The sequence below is a fragment of the Salvelinus sp. IW2-2015 genome, linkage group LG25, assembly GCF_002910315.2.
Source record: "Salvelinus sp. IW2-2015 linkage group LG25, ASM291031v2, whole genome shotgun sequence".
Classification (NCBI taxonomy): domain Eukaryota; kingdom Metazoa; phylum Chordata; class Actinopteri; order Salmoniformes; family Salmonidae; genus Salvelinus; species Salvelinus sp. IW2-2015.
The window spans coordinates 22527450-22545890 of NC_036865.1; the positions used below are offsets into that span (position 1 = coordinate 22527450).

Here is an 18441-nt window from a genome sequence, read left to right on the forward strand (position 1 = left end):
GTGTATGTGACTAATAAAATTTGATTTTGATTTGATTTGATTTGATATAACGTTAGCTAGCTAGCTAGGTAAACAATGAACCTAGCTAGGGTAAAACAACCTTTAAGATCACACACGTCATGTAACGTTAGCTAACGAGCCAGCCTGCTAACGTTAGCTAGTTAAAAAACAATGAACAAAGTGGCAACAATGCCACAGTGCTGGTGCTAACCAACCAAGTCCAATGTTGGCTAGCTAACATTAGGCTTAACTAGAAAAGCAAACGGCTCCTGGAAACAATAATAATGTCAGCTAGGGAGCCAGCCAGCCACCTAGTTTCCTGAATCGGGTCACATATTGTAAACAACTGTGTAACAGATACTTTATTATACACTGCTCAAAAAAATGAAGGGAAACACTAAAATACAACATCCTAGATCTGAATGAATGAAATATTTCTTATTAAATACTTTTTTCTTTACATAGTTGAATGTGCTGACAACAAAATCACACAAAATATCAATGGAAATCAAATTTTATCAACCATGGAGGTCTGGATTTGGAGTCACACTCAAAATTAAAGTGGAAAAACCACACTACAGGCTGATCCAACTTTGATGTAATGTCCTTAAAAACAAGTCAAAATGGGCTCAGTAGTGTGTGTGGCCTCCACGTGCCTGTATGACCTCCCTACACGCCTGGGCATGCTCCTGATGAGGTGGCGGATGGTCTCCTGAGGGATCTCCTCCCAGACCTGGACTAAAGCATCCGCCAACTCCTGGACAGTCTGTGGTGCAACGTGGCGTTGGTGGATGGAGCGAGACATGATGTCCCAGATGTGCTCAATTGGATTCAGGTCTGGGGAACGGGCGGGCCAGTCCATAGCATCAATGCCTTCCTCTTGCAGGAACTGCTGACACACTCCAGCCACATGAGGTCTAGCATTGTCTTGCATTAGGAGGAACCCAGGGCCAACCGCACCAGCATATGGTCTCACACAAGGGGTCTGAGGATCTCATCTCGGTACCTAATGGCAGTCAGGCTACCTCTGGCGAGCACATGGAGGGCTGTGCGGCCCCCAAGAAATGCCACCCCACACCATCACTGACCCACGCCAAACCGGTCATGCTGGAGGATGTTTGCAGGCAGAAGAACGTTCTCACGGCATCTCCAGACTCTGTCACGTCTGTCACATGTGGTCAGTGTGAACCTGCTTTCATCTGTGAAGAGCACAGGGCGCAGTCGGCGAATTTGCCAATCTTGGTGTTCTCTGGCAAATGCCAAGCGTCCTGCACGGTGTTGGCTGTAAGCACAACCCCCACCTGTGGATGTCGGGCCCTCATACCACCCTCACGGAGTCTGTTTCTGACCGTTTGAGCAGACACATGCACATTTGTGGCCTGCTGGAGGTCATTTTGCAGGGCTCTGGCAGTGCTCCTCCTTGCACAAAGGCGGAGGTAGTGGTCCTGCTGCTGGGTTGTTGCCCTCCTACGGCCGTCCACGTCTCCTGATGTACTGGCCTGTCTCCTGGTAGCGCCTCCATGCTCTGGACACTACGCTGACAGACACAGCAAACCTTCTTGCCATAGCTCGCATTGATGTGCCATCCTGGATGAGCTGCACTACCGAGCCACTTGTGTGGGTTGTAGATCCGTCTCATACTACCACTAGAGTGAAAGCACCGCCAGCATTCAAAAGTGACCAAAACATCAGCCAGGAAGCATAGGAACTGAGAAGTGGTCTGTGGTCACCACCTGCAGAACCACTCCTTTATTGGGGGTGTCTTGCTAATTGCCTATAATTTCCACCTGTTGTCTATTCCATTTGCACAACAGCATGTGAAATTTATTGTCAATCAGTGTTGCTTCCTAAGTGGACAGTTTGATTTCACAGAAGTGTGATTGACTTGGAGTTACATTGTGTTGTTTAAGTGTTCCCTTTATTTTTTGGGGCAGTGTATAAAAAATATTCAGATAAGAACTGTAAAGTTATGCCCATCCTCATCGGCGTCGTTAGGGGTGGGCTTCCGAGGCTGCCGCCGCAAATGTTTTTGGAAGGCTGTTTTTGGCAGGCCCCACTGGCTTTGGGTTATGCCACCTATGTCCTCATATTCTAGCAACACTCTTGCCCATCCCATAGACACCTAGGGCTATGAGTGTCAGTGACTCAGGCTGTAGAATCCCCACATACCAGGAGATGAGGAAGAGAAACCATGGGTTTCTGGTAATACTGACCCAGAACAAACAAATAGTTACATCCACCCTGCACTTTTATTGCCTTCCCTTTTCTCTCTGATAGCAGCTATTTTCAGGAAAGGGGCCAGGGTGCGACTTGATCTCTGAGGATTAGGGTTAAGGTTAGGTTTATAACTAGGGTTAGGGTTGAGATTAGATTAGAGAGTTTAATAGTCACTTGTACAGGGTTGGAGATGTAATCACAGGGTACAGTGAAATTACTGAGCTCCGAGCTCCATCAACACAGGATAAAGTGAAATAAAACAATACAAATATAATAAAAATAGATAATAATAAAAACAGAAATAATAATATATACATATTAACAGCTGCGCAATAGTAAATGTCCATTTGGGTGGGGGCAGATTAAATGTCAGTTGATGAGGGGGTGGGAAATGTCCATAGGGGGAGCAGCAGGGTAGGTAGGAAAACCGGGGGAGCAGTGATGCCCCCATACTGGTCTGAGTGATGGCAGGGGTGTGGACATGAATCTAGAGTTAGGGTTATGGGTGGGGTTAGGGTTGAGCCTTGATGTGGACATGAAGCTAGGGTTAGGGTTATGGCTGGGGTTAGAGTTGAGGACATGAAGAGGACTATCCAAGAAAAGTGTTATCATTACATTCACTAGACGATCTTACCCAGAGCGACTTACAGGAGCAGTAGAGTTGAGTGCCTTACTCAAGCTCGTCCTCCTATAGCTCCTCCCACCAGCCTCCTCTGAACCACACCTCTTGGAGGCCAGTTTAATAGTTTAACAAGGTCCTTTGCTTACAGAGTAAAGGCGTTCGCATGCTTCCCTGAACTGAAGCATCCTGATGCCTTTAACCTGTCAGAGCCGAGACCTACTCACGGGTGGGTTGGTCTTACTCTGTAAGCAAGGGACTGGGTTAAACTGCTGCTCCCGTTTCAACTGTTCTGCCTGTGGCTATGGAACCTTGACCTGTTCACCGGATGTGCTACCTTGTAGCAAAAACCTGCTGTTTTTGACTCTATATATCTCTCTCTCTCTACCGCACCTGCTGTCATGACCCTGCTGGTCATTTATGAACGTTTGAACATCTTGAAGAACAATCTGGCCTTAATGACCATGTACTGTCTCCACCCGGCACAGCCAGAAAAGGACTGGCCACCCCCCAGAGCCTGGTTCCTCTCTAGGTTTCTTCCTAGGTTCCTGCCTTTCTAGGGAGTTTTTCCTGGCCTCCGCGCTACATCTGCTACATCTTCTACATCTGCATTGCTTGCTGTTTGGGGTTTTAGGATGGATTTCTGTATAGCACTTTGTGACATCTGCTGATGTAAAAAGAGCTTTATAAAATAATTTGATTGATTGATTGACTGGTTCAAATCCAGAGCCGACTACGTGAAAAATCTGTCCTTGAGCAAGGGTTATCCTGCCCCGGGGCTATAAGTTGTCAGTTTTAGAATCTTCAGTACTTTCCTAAGATATTAGTCATGAAACATGGTGCCTCACTCTCTTAACACACAACCATGTCTTACAACCTCCCCCTGTCAGGAAGCTCTCACATTAACACCCTGATTCATATCAAGACATGGCATGATGACTAATTGTTAGTTAGGGTTTTGAAGGTTTTTCTTTGATAAGATTAATGTTTCAGTTTGTTTGACAAAGACATTTGGGATGCTTCTCATTAATTCTCCCTCCTCCTGTCTTTGTTTCTTTGTAAGTACTTTTATTTCGTTATTTTATGATGTGAAACACTTTGTTACTTGTATTGAAAAGCTGTATACAAATATTATTATTATTATTCTAATATCCCTCTAGCGTATTTGTTGACCAATGGGAAGTATCTCAGAACACTGTGCTTTTGTCATTTTGAGCTCTTTTTGCTGTAGTGACTCATCTTACCTGTCAGTCGACTCTTCTCACCTGTGATTGGCTAGGCTATTTCCATGCAGGTACAGTGCCTTCAGAAAGTATTCAGACCCCTTGACTTTTTCCACATTTTGTTAAGTTATAACCTTAATCTAAAATTGATTAAATCATTTTTGCACCTCATCAATCTACACACAACACCCCATAATGACGCTAATTTCTTAAAAATAAAAAACGGAAATATCACATTTACATAAGTATTCAGACCCTTTACTCAGTACTTTGTTTTACTGAGATTATAATAGAATGAGAAAGAGGGAAGATATATGTACTTACTGTAAGCTTGACTAATTAAACAGTTCTAGGCAGTGGTTTCAACACAGGGTAAACACATAGACTTGATCCAGATATTTGGCCATTGTGTCTGAGGGTAAAACCTCTCTGGTGTGTATTATAGTATTGTGACTCAAGCACCTTTGGCAGCGATTACAGCCTTGAGTCTTCTTGGGTGTGACGCTACAAGCTCAGCACACCTATATTTGGGGAGTTTCTCTCATTCTTCTCTGCAGATCCTCTCAAGCTCTATCAGGTTGGATGGGGAGCGTTGCTGCACAACTATTTTAGGGTCTTTCCAGAGATGTTCGATCGGGTTCAAGTCCAGGCTCTGGCTGGGCCACTCAAGGACATTCAGAGACTTGTCCGGAAGCCACTTCTGCGTTGTCTTGGCTGTGTGCTTAGGGTCGTTGTCCTGTTAGAAGGTGAACCTTCGCACCAGTCTGAGGTCCTGAACGCTCTGAAGCAGGTTTTCATTAAGGATTTATCTGTACTTTTCTCCATTCATCTTTGCCTCGATCCTGACTAGTCTCTCAGTCCCCACAGCATGATGCTGCCACCACCACCTTTTGGCAAACTCCAAGCGGGCTGTCATGTGCCTTTTTCTGAGGAGTGGCTTCCGTCTGGCCAGTCTACCAAAAAGGCCTGATTGGTGGAGTGCTGCAGAGATAGTTGTCCTTCTGGAAGGTTCTCCCATCTCAACAGAGGAACTCTGGAGCTCTGTCAGAGTGACCATCAGGTTCTTGGTCACCTCCCTGACCAAGGCCCTTCCCCCCCAGATTGCTCAGTTTGGCCGGGCGGCCAGCTCTAGGAAGAGTCTTGGTGTTTCCAAACTTCTTCTATTTAAGAATGATGAAGGCCAGTGTGTTCTTTGGGACCTTCAATGCTGCAGAAATGTTTTGGTACCCTTCCCAAATCTGTGTCTCGACACAATCCTGTCTCTGAGCCCTACGGACAATTTCTTTGACCTCATGGCTTGGTTTTTGCTCTGAGATGCACTGTCAACTGTGGGACCTTATATAGAAAGGTGTGTGCCTTTCCAAATCATGTCCAATCAATTGAATTTACCACAGGTGGACTCCAATCAAGTTGTAGAAACATCTCAAAGAATGCTCAATGGAAACAGGATGCACCTGAGCTCAATTTCGAGTCTCTGTCACGCCCTGGCCTTAGTTATCTTAGTTTTCTTTATTATTTTAGTTAGGTCAGGGTGTGACATGGGGGATGTATGTGTTTTGTATTGTCATGGGGTTTTGTATGTTTATGGGGCAGTGTCTACTCTAGGTGTATGTATGTCTATGGTTGCCTAGATTGGTTCTCAATTAGAGATAGCTGTCTATCGTTGTCTCTGATTGGGAACCATATTTAGGCAGCCATATTCATTGGGTAGTTCGTGGGTTATTGTCTAGGTCTATGTCAGTTGCCTGTGTCTGCACTGTTTAGCTTTAGCGTCAAGTTCGTCGGTTTGTTGTTTTGTTTAGTTTGTCAAGTGTTCTTCGTTTCGTGTCATTAAACGTAGTATGTATTCACTTCACGCTGAGCCTTGGTCCTCCTCTCTTCCACCATACGACGATCGTGACAGTCTCATAGCAAAGGGTCTGAATACTTATGTAAATAAGGTATTTCTGTTTTTTGCAAAAATGTCTAAAAACCTGTTTTCGATTTGTCATTATGGGGTATTGTGTGTAGTTTGCTGAGGATTTCTTTATTTTTTAATACATTTTAGAATAAGGCTGTAATGTAACAAAATGTGGAAAAAGTCAAGGGGTCTGAATACTTTCCAAAGGCCCTGTATATAATCAGAGTGCGGTAGTTAGTTTCTGTAGATGAGCTCAGGAATGAAAGTCTTCAAACTCATATCGCTGCATGATGCTCTTAGACAGTGTTTTTTCTTATATTTTCAAACATATTTATGACGTGAAGTAGGCCTTATGTAATATTTAATTTTGTCAACTTCGTTGAAACTGTAAACCAAAAAACAAATCATAGTTCAAGTATTTCCTAACACAAGATGTGTTACATGAGTTTCTTTTGTTACATGAATCTGCATTTCCCTCTGTGAGTGCTCAATCAAAATGACTGCCGCCTGAACAGGAAAGAGTCCTCCCATGAGTCAACAGGTCCTGTCACTGAAACTAGTTGACAGAGGTTGCGTGCCTCCTCTCCTCTCAGCAACACAGAGCTTCTCCTTTTAACCAGAGAGAACATGTAACTAACCCTTCATATGCTTTTTGAAGAATATTAGACTGTACTACTAAGAATTATTTAATTAGACATGTTCCATTTGATTGTAGTGCAAATGCTCCTGTGGATGGTGTTATAAGTGGACTGCAATCCATGCAAACAGCATTGTCATACTGGTAGCCATTTAAAGTTCCAGTTAGGCTTGGCCATATACCATTCATACCGTATACCAGGGTATTTCGAAATACTGATGGTATGATATCCAATATCTGCTTATAACTAACTAAATTAAGTGTAACTATAAGAAATCTAAGATGTGTCAAATAAATGATATCCAGTTCAGGGCTCTAGCTTTGCATTTGGTTTCCTAACTTGCTAGCTAAGTGGCTAGATGTCAAGATCAAGTTTATTGGTTACAACAGAGACATTCAATCCCCTCCTGGATCAAGATCCCTGTTGCCTGAATTGTTTTGTGCGTCAAATTCTGTTGTTGTTGAAATAGCGCCCCTTGTGTGCACTTCTAGTAATACCGTTTACCACGGTGTGGTACAGAAACGGTATGAAGGTATGAAAAACTGGATACCGCCCAACCCTAGTTCCAGTGGTTACAAACTACTGACTGTCTTTTTCATCTGAGGATTACAGTACCCTGTTTATTTTTTTTATCCAATGAGAGAGAGAATATACTCTTTTTCTTTTTCCCCYCAAATTACTCCAGCCTTGAATCTGACTATCACAACCCCAGTCCTGACAACCCAACCCAGCTCACAGTCACATCCCTGTCACATGACTAGACCATCTTCAGATGTAGGATCTTAATTTGAGCCAGTTTGCTACAGCAGGAAAATGATCCTTCAGCAACAGGAAATTATGTGGATTATAACGAATAGATGTTTTTGTAGGGTTTGATACATTTTTCGTAAGGGAAAATCAAGTCTGAGATGTCAAAGTGGAAATTACAGACTTCAGATGCCCCTTTAAACCTCAAATATGCTCCAAAAAAAATCTGCATTTCAGGAAAGATGTCCTACATCAGGGTGATCAAATTAAGATCCTACATCTGTAACAGTTTATCCAAACAAGGGAACCACTACCAGAGTTCTGATCAGGTTGAACTCCCCAGACACCCATATGAGACTATGTGCTCCTGACACTCAGCATGGTTCAAATCTGCTTTTTAATCCGAGTTTGGTCCCAAGTTCAATGATAAAGCCTCTGTGATATACCTCACTGGCAAAGCACTTGTTGTCAAGCATTAGTAATCAGTGGACAGCATCTGTTAACACCCAGAGTTCTAATGGTGAATTTATGATGAGTCATCAGTTGTGGGGAAGAGGCCACCACTGCATTCGCTGCTATGTAGTTGTCCTAGGCAAGCAGGAACCAAACAGTTTTGAACAGACTCATATTATCACATTGGGTATAAAGTGTTTATTGCAGGGATATAAGCTGGGTTCGAAGAAGGATCATAATTTTATTGGTACGGTGCTGAGAATAAAGTAGTTGTCCAACAGTTCTGTTAGTATCTCCCTTTTCTTTCACTTCCTGCCAGTTACACCTTCAATTCTAATTTTGTCTCACACACAAAAAAAGTTAAGCTCCTTTAAGAGAAGCCTTTTTGAAATGTGGTAGAAAGGGGACATTTTTGGGAGAGATGTCAGGGTAATTGACTGGTGTAAGTGTTAGGAGGGTGTTGGAGGGGCACAATGGTGAAGGGGAGGTGTTGAAGTAACACTGAATTATGTACAAGAGGCCAATAGTGGGTTATAGTGAGTCTAAACAAGCCAGAGATTGAATGTAGCCTAAATTCTGTAACAGAATAGTTGCAGGTTTCTACACAGTAGAATGCCTGTTGATTGGGGGTGGGGGAATGTGTCATTAGGTTATGATAATGGAAGGCAGATAGCCTAGAGGTTAAGAGAGTTGGGCCAGTAACCGAAATGTCACCGATTCAAATCCCTGACGAGGTTAAAAATCTATCGATGTGCCCTTGAGCAAGGCACTTATTCAAAATTTGCTGTGGATAAGAGCTTCTGCTAAATGACTAAAATGTAAAATAAGGGGTTGGATGAAGGATCAGTGTGCTGGCTTTAAGTAGCAGGCTATACAGTGCAGACGTTTCACTAAGACACTGCATTATAGCTGAAAAGCAGCTGGCTCAGATTGCTACAAGGCTGTGTTTATATTGCACTGGACAGAGCAGTAAACCGGGTGGGGGGAGTGAGCTACTGACTGCTCAACATGTCTGGGCGTATCCTTGTCTGTACATTGTAGAGCCAGAACCCTGAGGCCCTACTGAGCACCCTCACGAGAGCCAGACAGAAACTGTTCAGACGCTCACCCTATCTGCCTGTAACTGTAGCCAGTTCGGACATGAAGGAACAAAAGGCAGACAGCCATCTTGTAGTGATGACCTCACCACAGAACATTAAATGAGTGGCGGTGTGGTTGGATTGTGTTTGGGCAGGGGGAGGGTAGTGATGTGTGTCTTATTATGGGGATATAGTCAGTCTTTCAGTCAGGAATATAGTGACGAATTAAACAGATACAAAAATGCACACACAGCTATATGCTGTAACAGGCACATGCAGTACATACATGCTCACATAAATAAGTACTAAATGAGTTAGTGCCATCTTAGTGATATTACTCCCAATTGCAACTGTGTACCTTAACAGTAGTGGCCCTGAGTGAGCCTAACAACAGGAGAGGAGCTAGTAGCACAGCTTGTGTCTCTGGTTACCATGAGTCACTCCAGCCTTTGTGTGGCAGCTTTCAGTGACGTGTAAACAGATATTCATCCGACGTGCATCACGTGTGCCCTGGCTCCTGCAGGTCTGTGTTGCTCTAGACACATTCTCCACTCTGTTGACCTTGACACGCTGCTGTCGACAAGCATTGGACATAATAACACCTCTCTTTTATTACATGTAATATAGTTTATTGATTTATTTAAAAAAATATATCAATTAATATAGCTAAGAAAGCAGTTAACTGATAAGAACTGGTGATTTGGTGGGTGTCCATTGCAAGGAGAGGGAGCAATGGGAATATAAGCCAAGCTGGACCGAAAGCTCAGAGACATACAGTACATAACTATGGAAGTAACACAACTTCCTGTATTTTCGCTGAGTCACCAGAGTTGTTAAAGGGAACACAGACAGCTGTAACAAGGTCATGTAAAAAGACAACAGTGTTATGTCAGAGATACATTGTCTTGACAAATAGCATTTTCTTCATGACCATAATATATAATGAGTTACAAAATACAGTAATACATTCTATTGAATCCCCTATTATAACATAACACTATATAGAATCTAATACCAGATCCAAACAGTGGTTTAAAAAGCTGTATAGGAGCATCCCAATTGAATCAAAATGAACAAGACCTGAATAAGACAACCGCACATCGCTTTATTGGGCTTGGGCGTCACTCTCTGTGACGTTATGTGTGGAGCCAGGTGCATCCTGGGTATGTTCTGTCTAAAACCTCACACAGATTGACTAATATTCTGAAGCCTGACCCATGCCACCCCAAATCCTACGTAATAATGTCGTATTGCCTTACCCAATAAACCAGTTTCGATTGAATTCAGGACTTTGGCCATAAACAATGAAACATGTTATGAAACAAATGAGCCATAAAACAGTCCTAATCAGAATTAACTTTGGCTGTAAAACCTCAGTAATACCTGATGATAGCCATATACAAAACACTTACAGCTGTCTTCAGCATCATATCACAGACAAACTGCATTATCAGGCGCCCCATAACACTCACTCTACATTGCTGTATCCCATTTATAGCCTGGGATACATAGATAACTACTCATTCTACTACAGCAGTGTATGTTCCAACCTCACCCCCTGGGGAACCCCTGTCCATGACCTCAACTACTGCTGTCTGAACCTGTCAGAATCACATTCAACACCCTTTTTAAATCACCCTGAATCAGACTAACCCTGTTCATAAGCATGCCCCCAGATACCCTCCTTCATGACCTTCAACACACCCCATTGTGCAGCTCGTGACACAAAATTACAGTGTCTTCATTGGAAGCTAGTGTTTATTTTGGGTGATTTGAGTGGAAATGGACTCACTAATCATTCTGCATTTGAGAACTGAGCTCAAAGTCAAGAGCGTTTCCCTGTCAACTACAGAAGACTTTAGCATTGAAACACTATTTATGAGAAACATTTATTTGGCCTTTTGGCACATCAGGGTGAACTTATGGTTCTTCAATTATTTCAAACATTTATAATTATCCATATAAAACAAAAAACTTAAGTCAGAAACCGTCCTCAGTATAAAATCATTTATTGTTGTTATGTTAGAGGTACAGAACCATTTTGAGACATCAAGGAGTCAACTTCAACAAATCGACCTCAACAACCCAGGAATCAAAACTGCAACTAGGAAAAACCAGCAGCATGAACCCAGCTACCGTGAACTCATGCGTCCAGCTATTTCCCTCCGTCTCTTGACTAGTCATTAAAAGGTAGTCTCCTAGTATTTGAGCCTCAGGCCTTTTTAAAGCCAATAGTCTGCAGAAACAGCTTTAGAGCCATCTAACAGATCCATGTCATCACTTGGGAGCTATGAGGTGCTTTATCCCAAAAGGTCCATCCTGCTTTAACAGTAGAGTAATGGGTTGCCTGGTGTTCTAGAGGGAGGAAATGGAAACGGAATATGGCTATTGACAGGGCCCCCAGAGCGAGAGGACGAGGTGAGGAGAGCCACATAGCAGGCTCACACAGGAAATCCCAAACCACACTAACAGAGACATACAGTACATCATATTACAGTCAAATCACATTTTATTTGTCACATACTTTGTAAGCAACATGTGTAGATTATCATGGAAACACTTACAGGCCCTTACCAAAAATGCAGAGGGGAAGAAAACGAGGAATAATATAAAAATTATAACACGAGGAATGAGTAATGATAAGTCGGCTATATACGCAGGGTACCAGTACTGAGTCGATGTGCAGGGGTACGAGGTAATTGTGGTATATATGTACATATAGGTAGGTATAAAGTGACAAGACAACAATTAACAGTAGCAGCAGCGTATGTGATGAGTCAAAGGAGTTAGTGCAAAAAGGGTCAATACAGATAGGTAGTTATTGGTTAACCATTTAACTAACTATTTAGTAGTCTTATGGCTTGGGTGTAAAAGCTGTTCAGTGTCCTGTTGGTTCCAGACTTGGTGCATCAGTACACCATAGAACAGTCTATGACAGTAAGGCAGGGAATGTGTTTAAAAAAGTTATATTTGATTTCAATGCTTTGGGGGTCCTCTGAGTGGATCCTTTCAATCAAATATTTCTCTAAACCAAAATGCCTTTGTCAATTAATGATATAACATCCTTATAGATAGAGATTCATTTGCAGCTTCAAAACATGAAAAGTCAAATGTACATAAGTAGTATGGTTCAAACTAAATCATTGGGTTACCACCTGCCAAGGTACACTATGAGAAAGATGGTGTGATCTAACTGATGTGATCTGGTGTTATCTAACTAGTGTGATCTAACTGTGAAGTCTCTGTCTAAGCGTCCTCACATTTCAAACGGTAGTTCATCTCACCTCGGTCTCATGACACATCCGTCTCATCCAACGAAATCTAAAGTGGAACAGAGAAGGAGGGCTAATAAATAGATAGACACATTGTATCCAGGGGCAGATAAATACTGTAAACAGACAAACAAACCTTTGCTATCATTATCCTATACAAAAGCTTTATGATGTTCGTTTCATGCGATAATGTGATTTGTTATTATTGATGTGTAACATGTTTTGATCTCGCTTCAATCGAGGCGTTACTTCGACACCAGTCTTGCCAAAACATATCATTACAATTTCCCATTCTCTACTTAAATTGCCATTACCAAACAATAATATTTAGATAAATAAATCATGCCTTACATTTAGCAGGAAATAATGTATATAATTTCCCTAGATTCTATCAAATATTATTTGCATCACACCATAGTAAGCTAAAATGCAAGTTTAAGTGTTGTGTATTGTTATGATCCTCTGTTTCTCATCTCTGTTTCTAACCTCTGTTTCTAACCTCTGTTTCTCATCTCTGTTTCTAACCTCTGTTTCTCATCTCTGTTTTTGGATGGATTTTCCTTGCTCATAAACCACAGGGTGTTATGTCTTACCCCCAAGCAACCTAGTCTCACTCACCAAGCTCTTATTAGCTATTGACAGAAAGTTGTCTGAAAACCCACATCCTCAGTCAAGTATTTTTTTTGTGATCCAAAGAAATACGCAACAAGACTGAACAAGACAAACATTTGACGCCCACCCCCGTTCCCACAGGACTTCTCTAACCCATAGTTAGATTAGTGGTTCACAATAACATTCTTACACAATAAGTCCTCAGTCAAGTATTGTAAACATGTGTAAACAGAGAATTGAGCAAAAAAACGCAGATTAAACGCAAAGCTCAACCTTTCTTAAAGTATCAACATTTGCCTGAATCTTAATAAAAAATGTCTTATTCATCTTTTCAAAATATTTAATTGTATTGCTGATCAGGATAATAACTCCTTTCCATGACAATTAGGTCTGTGTTTTGATGTAATGTCAGCTTTCTTCTCACTGTATGGGAAAATGTTTAACATCCCAAAATTCAACCTATGATTTTAAGTAAAAAAAACATGGATTCCCATCCCAAAGAGAATCTCCTGTTGGTTTAAAATGTACTTTGACATAGATTAGACAGAATAGTTCTAATTTAGTAGAGTGAGGACTAGTTAGTGAGTGGGAGAGTATTTAAATCATRTTCATGAAACCATATTTTCAGTGGTCTGCTCTGGATTGAAGTACAATTTAGTCGTGGAATAGGCTTATCTACAGTATGTCCGTGAAACCTTACCTTCAAGACAGAGGAAAATACATACAAGTGTTGCTGTCCTGTGTTCATTGCAAAGCCTCCAGAAAGATGCTGCAGTACACAACAAAAATGTCAAGTGCAACATAGACCGACTTAAAATGGCCGCCCCAAAGTTAAAATTGCAGCATTACTTAGTGTCTGTCAGACAGAGAGCAGTCCCATTCACTGCCACGTCACCCCAGCCGACGACGACAGGCTCTCCTATGTAAGACACATTTCTCAGGTCACCTAAACACATCGCAGGCGGACATTATGATTAAAGAGGCCTTAAAAAGTCTAATTAAATTAAAAAACGTCAATTTACAACACGCACTGCAACAATTAGAACAAAGACGATTAGAGTTTTGAAGGTGTTTTCAGTTAGCTGTTTATCATCCTGCCATGAAAAAAGGGCTTTGTATACTTTTCACAAGGGCAGTCATTCTTCATGACCACATTCCTAAGGGCAGAGAAAGTGTTGTGAATGATTTATTATGCAGTCTATACCAAAAAGACTGAATAGTGTCTTGGGAGCTTTGTCTTTCTGCTTGATACAGTGCATCTCATCATTTAGCAGGTTACAGGCCTACTGTTAACACTGCTGTATTAACTGGTTCAAGATCAGGGGCGGCGACAGGATTTTCTGCACTGAATTAAGTCATTAGAACGGCTGGCTTTCATAGAAAACGGACATGACAATCTACTTGAGTAAAACATCAATTTTTTAATTACATGAAAATCAACAACGGATTACAAAAAGTAATTATGTTTAAAATATGAATAACCTTAAAAAAAATAAGTTTAAATAAATAACTACTTTGCCACACGATTGATCCAATTTATAGACACCCCACCCAAACCAGCGAGACACTTCCCAGACCTGCGGGACCCCCCCCCAGGACCTACACAAAGAGGACCCACGCCGAGAGGATCTACATCCAGAACACAACACCACCAGCCACATACACACCCCCACTCCAATCAATCAACACCCCCCCAAGTCAACCATGCCAACACCCCATTTAGCCCCCCTCAGATCAGACCTACAGTACATAGTCAATGGTAGGCTTTGAGGGGACTCCTATGGTAAGTACACCTATAACTCATCTCTTGGCAGTAGTACTGCAGACTACTTTATCACTGACCTCAACCCAGAGTCTCTCAGAGCGTTCRCAGTCAGCCCACTGACACCCCTATCAGACCACAGCAAAATCACAGTCTACTTGAACAGAGCAATACTCAATCACAAGGCATCAAAGCCAAAGGAACTGAGTAATATTAAGAAATGCTTTAGATGGAAGGAATGTAGGTTTGGAAACATACCAAAAAACAATTAGGCAGCAACAAATTCAATCCCTTTTAGACAACTTCCTGGACAAAACGTTCCACTGTAATAGTGAAGGTGTAAACTTGGCAGTAGAAAATCTTAACAGTATATTTGACCTCTCAGCTTCCCTATCAAATCTAAAAATCTCAAATAGAAACCGAAGAAAATGAACAACAATGACAAATGGTTTGATGACGAATGCAAAAATCTAAGAAATAAATTGAGAAACCTGTCCAACCAAAAACATAGAGACCCAGAAAACCTGAGTCTACACCTTCACTATGGTGAATCACTAAAACAATACAGAAATACACTACGGAAAAAGAAGGAACAGCACTTCAGAAATCAGCTCAATGCAATTGAAGAATCCATAGACTCTAACCACTTCTGGGACAATTGGAAAACACTAAACAAACAACAACACAAATAATTATCTATCTATAAACCACCTCTCCAATCTTTTTGGCTCTATAACAAAGAACAAACAGCAAAAACATATACATGATCAAATACAAATCTTAGAATCAACTATTAAAGACTACCAGAACCCACTGGATTCTCCAATTACCTTGAATGAACTACAGGACAAAATAAAAATCCTCCAACCCAAAAAGGCCTGTGGTGTTGATGGTATCCTCAATGAAATGATTAAATATATAGACAACAAATTCCAATTGGCTATACTAAAACTCTTTAACATCATCCTTAGCTATGGTATCTTCCCCAAAATCTGGAACCAAGGACTGATCACCCCAAACCACAAAAGTGGAGACAAATTTGACCCCAATAACTACTGTGGGATATGCGTCAACAGTAACCTTGGGAAAATTCTCTGCATTATCATTACCAGCAGACTCGTACATTTCCTCAGTGAAAACAATGTACTGAGCAAATGTCAAATTGGCTTTTTACCAAATTATCGTACGACAGACCACATATTCACCCTGCACACCCTAATTGACAAACAAACAAAACAAAACAAAACAAAAGCAAAGTCTTCTCATGCTTTTTGATTTCAAAAGCCTACGACTCAATTTGGCATGAGGGTCTGCTATACAAATTAATGGAAAGTGGTATTGGGGGAAAAACATACAACATTGTAAAATCCATGTACACAAACAAACAAGTGTGCGGTTAAAATAGGCAAAAAACACACACATTTCTTCCCACAGGGCTGTGGGGTGAGACTGGGATGCAGCTTAAGCCCCACCCTCTTCAACATATATATCAACGAATTGGCGATGGCACTAGAAAAGTCTGCAGCACCCGGCCTCACCCTACTAGAATCTGAAGTCAAATGTCTACTGTTTGGAGGGCCTACAGGAGGCCTAAATCTTCCTAAATCTTCTGCACAGATTCTGCAAGAGCTGGGCCCTGACAGTAAATCTCAGTAAGAACAAAATAATGGTGTTCCAAAAAAGCCACAAATACAAATTCCATCTAGACACCGTTGCCCTAGAGCACACAAAAAAACTATACATACCTTGGCTTAAACATCAGCGCCACAGGTAACTTCCACAAAGCTGTGAACGATCTGAGAGACAAGGCAAGAAGGGCATTCTATGCCATCAAAAGGAACATAAAATTTGACATACCAATTAGGATCTGGCTAAAAATACTTGAATCAGTTATAGAACCCATTGCCCTTTATGGTTGTGAGGTCTGTGGTCCGCTCACCAACCAAGAATTCACAAAATGGGACAAACACCAAATTGAGACTACATGCAAAATTCTGCAAAAATATAATCCGTGTACAATGAAAAACACCAAATAATCCATGCAAAGCAGAATTAGGCCGATACCCGTTAATTATCAAAATCCAGAAAAGAGACGTTAAATTCTACAACCACTGAAAAGGAAGTGATTCCCAAACCTTCCATAACAAAGCCATCACCTACAGAGAGATGAACCTGGAGAAGAGTCCCCTATGTAAGCTGGTCCTGGGGCTCTGTTCACAAACACAAACACACCCCACAGAGCCCCAGGACAGCAACACAATTAGACCCATCTAAATCATGAGAAAACAAAAAGATAATTACTTGATACATTGGATAGAATTAACAAAAAAACTGAGCAAACTAGAATGATATTTGGCTCTAAACAGAGAGTACACAGTGGCAGAATACCTGACCACTGTGACTGACCCAAACTTAAGGAAAGCTTTGACTATGTACAGACTCAGTGAGCATAGCCTTGCTATTGAGAAAGGCCGTCGTAGGCAGACCTGACTCTCAAGAGAACACAGGCTATGTGCACACTGCCCACAAAATGAGGTGGAAACTGAACTGCACGTCCTAACCTCCTGCCCAATGTATGACCATATTAGAGACACATATTTACTCAGCTTACACAGATCTACAAAGAATTAGAAAACAAACCCGATTTTGATAAACTCTCACAATTACTGGGTGAAATACCAGTGTGCCATCACAGCAGCAAGATTTGTGACCTGTTGCCACAAGAAAAGGTCAACCAGTGAAGAACAAACACCATTGTAAATACAACCCATTATTATGCTTATTTATTTTCCCTTTTGTACTTTAACCATTTGTACATCGTTACAACACTGTATATATACATAATATGACATCTGTAATGTCTTTATTCTTTTGGAACTTCTGTGAGTGGAATGTTTACTGTTCATTTTTATTGTTTATTTCACTTTTGTATATTATCTACTTCACTTGCTTTGGCAATGTTTACATATGTTTCCCATGCCAATAAAGCCCCTTGAATTGAATTGAGAGAAAGAGAGAGAGAGAGAGAGAGAGAGAGAGAGAGAGAGAGAGAGAGAGAGAGAGAGAGAGAGAGAGAGAGAGAGAGAGAGAGAGAGAGAGAGAGAGAGATTTTTCGAAGTGATTCACTCATCTTTTGAGTCTCTATCACTGATCAAATGAAGAGAAAACCGCCCACAACAATAAAAGCAAACCACACTCTGATCAGATGACTTCTACACACCTCAACTCCCTCTCTTCATCACAATGGATAAACAGACAGTGTTTTCATCTAAAGCACCATCACAACAACAAAGTGTGCATGAGTTAAATTGTTCTGAGAATTACCAGCTAAGCTACTAGAAAAGATGCACCACAAAGAAAGATCTGCATGCACTCCCACACGCTTCTCATAATATACCCTGAAAAACAACCACTCTAACAGTGTTTTACAGCCTGAAATGGACATATGACATTCCTCCTTTTCACAGACCTCTTTCTGCCCAATGACAATTTTATGGCTTTGAATGCACCGCATAGTGACTGGGAACTGTTGTGACCCTGTTCCCAGAACAGAACTACAGACAGAACAAATACTCTATAACAAGGTCACTGTCCCATCTTTGTAGCGTATGTGTTCTCTCGGTCTTGCATCACAGACAGATGTGGTGAATAAGACAAGGCATAGGAGCACAGCATTGACATCAGCACCCAGGCTTAGAGATCATGGCAGCCAGCGCTTTGTCCACTCTGTCATGGATAAACAGCCATTGATCATCCATGGCTACTTAATGGATGAGCTCCACTTTAGTGAATTAATCTCAAATAAAAAGAGGGGAAGAACCCATGTGTGCATCCATCCATTATGTGGTTGGGATGGTTTGTGGGGTGATTAGTAAACATCTCCTGTACAGTACATTGTCTGAACGTCTCCTACGTGTGG

At 41.5% G+C, this 18441-nt stretch overlaps 1 long non-coding RNA gene across 1 annotated transcript in view; it reads right to left on the reverse strand.

The window, feature by feature from the left end:
• Window positions 1-18441, reverse strand: part of LOC111951855 (uncharacterized) — a 69650-nt gene that overhangs the window by 14708 nt on the left and 36501 nt on the right. Inside the window, exon 2 of the long non-coding RNA XR_002875650.2 lies at window positions 12161-12197. This is a non-coding gene — a long non-coding RNA (uncharacterized lncRNA). The remainder of the gene's footprint in view (window positions 1-12160; window positions 12198-18441) is intronic.